Below are 8,168 nucleotides of genomic sequence, written 5' to 3' on the forward strand. Positions count from 1 at the left end.
TGATTCAAAATCTATCTGCAGGTCCTGGTATTTGCTGACAGGTGTGTGGATAATCTGGAAACCACTTTCCACTGCCTTGGATTCTGTCCATGAAGTGGGGCTGTAGGTTTACTCCCTGAAATAAAATGTGGTTAGCAAGGGGAAGAGAATGGAGCAGACAGTGGGTTGAAGAGGGGGGTGGGGAGATAGAGAAGTAAGGGGGAAACAAACATGTGCCAACAAATGGAGAGAAAGACCTATACTGAAACAGATAAAAACAATAGACCACAGCTACTGACGAACCAACTCCCATTCAAAAAAATAAAAAATAAAACATATAATGATGCTAACATACAAGCTAACCAACCACCTTATTGGTGTGCTGTTCCTCTATACAAAGATATGGTTTACAGAGAGAAGAAAAGAGAAGAAAAGGAAGAGGGGGAAAAAGTATGAACAAACAGTAGGAATAGGATTAAGTCATTAAACTAATGGAATCAATGAAGCACACTCTGAGACTTTTCGTTTAAGTCCAATGTCCTTTCAGTTTTGATTTCTAGCTTTCTTTTTAAGCAGGTAAATTAGTTTGCAGTTAGGGTCAGTTGCCCCTGGTCTGCTGTGAAGGACAGTTGAGATCACCCTACATTCACCACTCTGGCCTATGTCCTTTGTTTCTCCCGTTTTGGTGTTGTTACCTTGAATCACCAGCAGGTGGTGCTATCTCAGCTGCTCACCCCAGAGGGGGTGGGGCCGGACAGGAACTGGCAGAGACTGGAGATGGGTGCCTACCTCAGGGCACAGGCAGGAGACTCACGGCGGACAGGACGTCTCCGTTGCAGGAGATGTGGCAGTGCGATCCCAGCAGATCTTCCCTGAAGGGGCTTCAAGGACTGAAGTCGTGGATTGCCTCCGGCCCGGGTGGTGCGATGTGCTACTGGCGGCGGCTGCGGTGGCTGCACTGCAGTGGCCGTCCATTCCGCTGCAATGCCCCAGTGGTGGCAACGGCCAATCTCCAAATGAAGAACAGGCTGCGATTTTGGGGTCCGCAGCCCACGGGGCAAGAGTCAGAGACCCACTGCAGTTCTCCTTTGCAGAGGGTTTCACAGACCAGGTTGCCCTGTTGCCATTTTGCCGGAAGTCCTCTGGAATGTTAAATTTTATCAAATGCTTTTTTCCTACAACTCTTGAGATAATTGTGTGGGTTTTGTCCTTCATTCTTTTGATGTGATGTGTCACAGTTATTGATTTGTATATGTTGGATCATCCTTGTACCCCTAGGGTAAATCCCTCCGATCGTGGTGTATTATCTTTTTGATGTGTTGTTGCATTCAGTTTGTTAGTATTTTGTTGAGGATGCTTGCATGTATGTTCATTAGGGATGTTAACATGTAGTTTTCTTTTTTGTTGTGTCCTTGTTGGTTTTGCTGGCCTTGTAGAATGAGTTAAGAAGAATTCTCTCCTCTTTCATTTTTAGAGTAGTTTTAGAAAAATTGGTGTTAGTTCTTCATAAGTTTGGTAGAATTCATCAGTATAGCCATCTGGTTCTGGGCTTTTAAAAAAACGGGTATAATTTTTAATACTGATTTAATCTCATCATTGGTGTGTTTAGGTTTCATATTTCTTCCTGTTTCAATTTTGGTAGGCTGTATTATCCAGGAGTTTATCCATTTTCTCTAGTCATTGCAATTTGTTGACATATAGTTTTTTATAATAATCTTTACTGATTCTTTGTATTTTTGAGGTATCAGTTTTAATGGCTCCTTTTTCATTTCTGATTTAATTTATTTGGGCCTTCTCTTTTATTTATTTTTGGTTAGTCACCTAGTAGTTTATCAATTTTATTTATCTTTCAAAGAACTAACTATTCATTTCATTGAAATTTTGATTTTTTTCAGTCTCTGTTTTGTTTAGTTCTGCTCTAATCTTGTCTTCTACTAATTTGGGGTTTGTTTTGTTTTTGCTTTTCTACTTCCTTGAGGTGCACTGTTATGTTGTTTATTAGAAATATTTCTACTTTTTTGATATAGGCGTTTATTACTATCAACTTCCCTCCCAGCACTGCTTTTGACTGTATTCCACAGATTTTGGTATGATTTTTTTTTTTTTTCCATCTTCAACATTTTTTAAAAACTTCCTTCCTAATATTTTCTTTGATCCCTTGGCCATTCAAGGGCATGTATTTTTAAAAATTCCAAAGTTTCTCTTGTTACTGATTTTAGTTTTATCCCATTGTGATTTGATAAGATAATCAATATGATTTTGATTTTTAAAAATTTGTTGAGACTTGTTATGTGGCATAACATGTGGTTTATCCTGGGGAATATTCCTTATGCTGATAAGAAGAATGTGTATTCTGTAGCTGTTGGATAAAATATTATGTAACATGTCTGTTTGTCTAGATGATCTGTCCAATGCTGAGAGTGGGATGTTGAGGTCCTCAGCTATTATTATATTGGAGTCTTTCTCTCCAGTGTGGTCAGTGGTGGGTGAGGGGGCACTAGCAGGGGCTCTCTTGTGTCTAGGATTACAGGAGTTTGTGTTGGGAATGGGAACTGCTGGGGATCCTTCACTCACCTCTTACCTTTACTGAGGAGTTTCTGACTCCAAGCTGGTCCCTATCCTGGCCAGTCCCAAAGGTTTGGCTTCCCTTTCTTTCATGCCTTAGAGGTTCCCTGTCGCTTCCCTGCTGAATTCCAGTGTTCTCTTTTAGACACTTTATTTAATGTGTAACTATCTACTGACTGCTTTGGTCCTTCTTCATGGAGGAAGCTAGTGCTGGGTGCTTCTAGTCAGCCATCTTGAACCCTCTGTGCTCTCAGGATTATGTCTAAACACTCTTTAAATATAAAGACTCAAGTTGATTGAAAGTAAAAGGATAAAAACTATATACCAAGCTAATACTGATCAAATGAAAGTCAGAGAATCTTTCTAATATCAGATAAATTAGATTTTAGAGCATAGAATATTGACAGGGATAAAAAGGTAATTCTATAATGATAAAGGGTCAGTTAATCAGTAGGAAATAAAAGCCCTAAATGTTTATGCACCTAATTACAAAGCTGCAAGATAAATGAAGCAAAAACTATTAGCACTGCAAGGAAAAATAGACATATCTATGATTATAGTTGAAGATTTTAATAACCACTCAATATAGAATAAGCAGAGAGAAAATTAGTAATACTATAGAAGATTTGAATAACACTATCAACCAAATAAGAATTAATTGATATTCATAGGTTGCTTTACCCACCATTGGCAGAATGTTTTGTTTTCAACAACACATGAAATATTTACCAAGATAGACAACATTATGAACCATAAAACCAGCCACAATAAATTTATAAAAATCAAATGGTGTAAAGTATGTTCTCTGACCACAAGGGAATTAAATTATAAATCAGCAATGGAAATATTTCTGAAAGAGTCCCCAAATTTGGAAAATTAAATAATGTACTTCTGAAGAAACCATGGGTCAAAGTGGAAATAAAAAGAGAAACTAGAAAATATTTTGAGTTCAGTAAAAATGAATCAGCATATTAAAATCTTTGGGCTGTTACATTCTTGAGGAAATTTATAGAACAATAAGCATATATTAGCAGAGAAGAAAGGTCTCTATCAATAACCTCAGTTTCTATCTTAAGAAACTAGAAAAAGAAGATTGAATCCTAAAGTAAGTAAAAGGAAAGAAAATAAGAGAAATCAGAATAGAAGTCAATGAAACAACAAACATAAAAACAAGAGAAAAATTAATTTAATCAAAAGCTGACTCTTTGAAAGCGATGAAATTGATAAAACCCCTACCAGACTGATCAGAAAAAAAGAAGACACAAATTACCAGTATCAGAAATGAAAGGCAAAATTGCTACAAGTTCTATAGATAATCAAAGAATAATAAGGAAATACTGTTAACAATTTTTTGCCAATAAATCTGACAACTTAGAGAAAATGAAAAAATTCTTGGATAGATATAGATGGCTTCTCCGATAAATTCTACCAAACATTTAAAAAATAAATAATAGCAATTCTACATAAAATCTTGCAGAAAATTTAATGAGGTAATAATATTCAACTTATTCAATGGAGCCAGCATTAACCTGATACCAAAAGCAGGCAAAGACTTTACAAGGAAAGAGAAAATTACCAATATCTCTTATAAACAGAGCTGCGAATATCCTTAACTAAATTTGAGCAAATAGATATCAGCAATATATAAACAAATCAAGATAAAATAGAATTTATCCTAAGATTTCAATATTGATTTAACATGTAGAAAGCATTAAATGTAATTTATTATATATAAAATAAAAAATCCACAACATATGATCATATGACTCAATAGACTCAGAAAAAGCATTTGACAAAATCAACCATTTCCTGATTAAAACCCAGTACATTAGAAATAGAAGAAAATTTTCTCAATAGATTACATCTATGAAAACTGTCAAGTGACATCATACTTCATGGTAAAAGGCTGAATGCTTCCTTACTTAAGATCAGAAATGACTAGAGTTTGCACTCTCACTACTTCTATTTAACATTGTACTTGAGATTCTAGTCAGTGAAATAAGGAAAGTAAAAGAAATAAAAGACATCAATTTGGATAAGAAAGAAGTAAAACTATTTGCAGATGATTGTCTATGTAGAAATTCTGATGGAATTTACACACACAAATCTAGAGGAACTAATAAGTGAGTTTACCAAGGTTCCAGAAGAAAAATCAATATTAAAAAATAAATTATATTTCTACATAGTGTATCAAATTATTGGAAACTTTAAAATAATACAGCTTGTAATAGCAATACAAAGATGAAAAGTTAGGGAAAAATCTAACAAAAGTACAAAAGACCTGTATACTATAAACTATAAAACATTACTGAAACCAATTATTTTTTTTTTTTGAGTTGGAGTCTCACTCTGTCGCCCAGACTGGAGTGCGTGCTGGCCGCTCCTGGCCACCACAGCCTTGACCTGCTAGGCTCCGGCGATCCTTCTGCCTCAGCCTTCCAAGTAGCTGGAACTACAGGTGCACGCTACCACACCAGGCTAATTTTTTTTGATTTATTGTAGAGATGAGGTCTCACCAAGTTGCCCAGGTGGGTCTCGAACCCGCGGGCTCAGGCAATCCACTCACCTCAGCCTCCCAAGGTGCAGGATTACAGGCTGAGCCACCGAGCCCGGCTCTAAAACAAATTAAAGAAGACATAAATAGGTAGTGTTGACACAGAAGGCTCAGCATTGTTTAAATGCCAAGTTTCCTTAAATTGGCCTATATATTGCATTCCCAGTCAAAATTGTGAAGGCTTTTTGTTTTCTGTAGAAATTGATAAATTGATTCTAAAATTCATATGGAAATGTAAAGAATAGTCAAAGCAATTTTGAGAAAGAAGAGCAAGTTTGGAGGACTAACAAAGTCTTTTTTTAAAAAGTATTATACAGCCTTCAGTACTGAAGACTGTGTGGTATAGATGTCAATATTGACAAACAGGTTAATAACAGAATAGATACTTCAAAAATAAACCCACATATATATGGATAATTGACTTTTGGCATAGGAAAATTCCATTAAGGAATAATAGTCTCAATAGTTCAATAAATGGTGCTTACAACTCTAGGTAACCATATACAAATGAAGAATTTCAGCTTATACTTTACACCACATAAAGGTGACCATAAAATGAATAATAAATGACCTAAATGTGTAACCTACAGTTTTAAGGTTTCTGGAAGAAAACATAGGGAGAAACTTTTGTGATCTTCCACTAGGCAAAAATTCCTTACATACTTTAAAAGCACAATCCATAGGGTAACAAATTGGTAAATTGAACTTTATCAATATTAAAAACTTCTGAATCTCAAAAGGCTTTATTAAGAGAATGAAAATACAGGCCACATGTTGAGTGATATATTTGGCAACTATATATTTTGTAAAGGATTTTTATCTGAATATATAAAAAAACCCTAAATTAAATAAAAATGAACAATCCAATAAAAAATGGACAAAAGATTTGAACAGATATGTTACTAAAGAAGATATACACAGATGGCAAATATGCATACAAAATATTCTCAACATCATAATTCATTCGGGAAATGCATATTAAAACTGCAATATGATGTTACTGTATGCCTATTAGAATGGTTATAAGACTGTCATAAGCACAGACAAAGAAGAACTGGGATTCTGACACTTTTCTGGTGGAAATGTGAAAATGGTACAATCACTTTGGAAAACAGTCTGATAGTTTCTTAAAAAGTAAACACACCTACCATGTAATTCAGCCATTCATCTGCAGGTATTTACACAATAGAAATAAAAGCATATATCCTTACAAACACTTGCTCACAAATGTTCTTAGCAACTTTATTTGCAATAGTCAAAAACTGGAAACAATCCTGATATCTCTCAAGTGGTGACTAGATAAACTGAAAAATTTCCATACAATAGAATATTGCTATAAAATAATTATTGATTTATGCTACAACATAAACAAATATCAAAATAATTATGCTGAGTGCTAACATCCAGGTTCTATAAAAAATGAGCTGAAAGGAAAAACCAACATCCTATTAAAAAGTGGGCAAAACAGATCTTTCTGCCATGAATCTTCCTCCTCCTTCTCTTTTTCTTGCTAATAAACTTTGCTTGAAAATTAACAAAAAAAGCGGGCAAAGAACATGAATAGGTACTTTTCAAATGAAGATATACAAGTAGCCAAAAGATACATGAAAAGATGCTCAGCCTCACTAATCATCAGAAAAATGCAAATCAAAACCACAATGAGCTACCACCTAACTCCAGTAAGGATGGCCCTCATCAGTAAATCAAAGAACAACATATGCTAGCAAGAGGTGAGGAGAAAAGGGAAACACTTCTACACGCCTGGTGGGAGTGCAAGTTAGTTCAATCTCTGTGGAAAACAGTGTGGCGATTTCTAAAAGAACTAAAATTTGACTTTCCACATGCTCCTTCAATCCTGCTCCTGGGAATATACCCAGAGGAATATAAATTGTTCTACCAAAAAGACACCTGCACATGCGTATTTATAGCTGCATGATTCACAATAGCAAAAACATGGAACCAACCCTATTGCCCATCAAAAGTGGACTGGATAAATAAAATGTGGTACATATACTTGATAAAGTATTACACGGCCCTAAAGAACAAAATCATGAAATTCACTGCAAACTGGATGGAGTTGGAGACAATCGTATTTAGTGATCTACCACAGACACAAAGAACTGAATACTGAATGTTCTCACTCATAAGTGGGACCTGAACATTAATCACAGTCCAAGGAAGTGATCAGCAGTCACTGGACACTGCTGGGGAAGGGGGAGCATGACAAAAGGTACCTGGTCCTAAACCAGGGGAAATGAGGGCCAGTTGGATATACAAACTTCATCTGCATGCAGCCTGCTTATGTAGCTAATCCTGACTTGTACCCCATGTGTCTATAATAAAATAAAAGATTAATAAAAAAATAATTATGCTGAGTGAAAGGAACTAGACAAAATAATATACTATATTATTCCATACATGTTAGGTTCTAGAAAATGTAAAATAAGAGGAAAAGCAGATGAATAGCTATCTGGAGATGGAAACTGGAGATCAAGGTGGAGCAAGAGGGAGGAATTACAAAGAAGCATGAGGAAAATTGTGGAGGATATGGATATTTTCATTACTTGGATTGTGGTAATGTTTCAAAGATATATGTCAAATCTTATCAAATTGTATACCTTACATGTGAATAATTTATTGTATGCCAATCATAACTCAATTATCAGTCAAAAAAAAATGTTCTTTTTGCATACAAAATATGCACAGTAAAATCTTTGAAGAGGGAGAACAGCTAGTTATTTTCGGTGGTGGAACTATAAATAATATTATTTTTTCCTATATCATTAGACATTATTTTATAATTATAAAAATCAAAACTAAATGGAAATATCTTCAGTACTATCTAGTCTAAAATATATTCTACTTGATTGTCTAGCTACAGATACCTACGGAATAACTAACAGTACCATTACTGGCAATTAGATCTTGCATTCATTTATTCATTCAAAAAGGAATTAAAAGAACCTTAGACCGGGCTGGGTGGCTCAGCCTGTAATCCTGCGCCTTTGGGAGGCTGAGGTGAATGGATTGCCTGAGCCCGTGGGTTTGAGACCTGCCTGGGCAGCGAGAC

Source organism: Carlito syrichta, unplaced genomic scaffold (assembly GCF_000164805.1).
Source record: "Carlito syrichta isolate Samal-C Ts95f unplaced genomic scaffold, Tarsius_syrichta-2.0.1 Scaffold311996, whole genome shotgun sequence".
In the NCBI taxonomy this organism is placed as follows: Eukaryota; Metazoa; Chordata; class Mammalia; order Primates; family Tarsiidae; genus Carlito; species Carlito syrichta.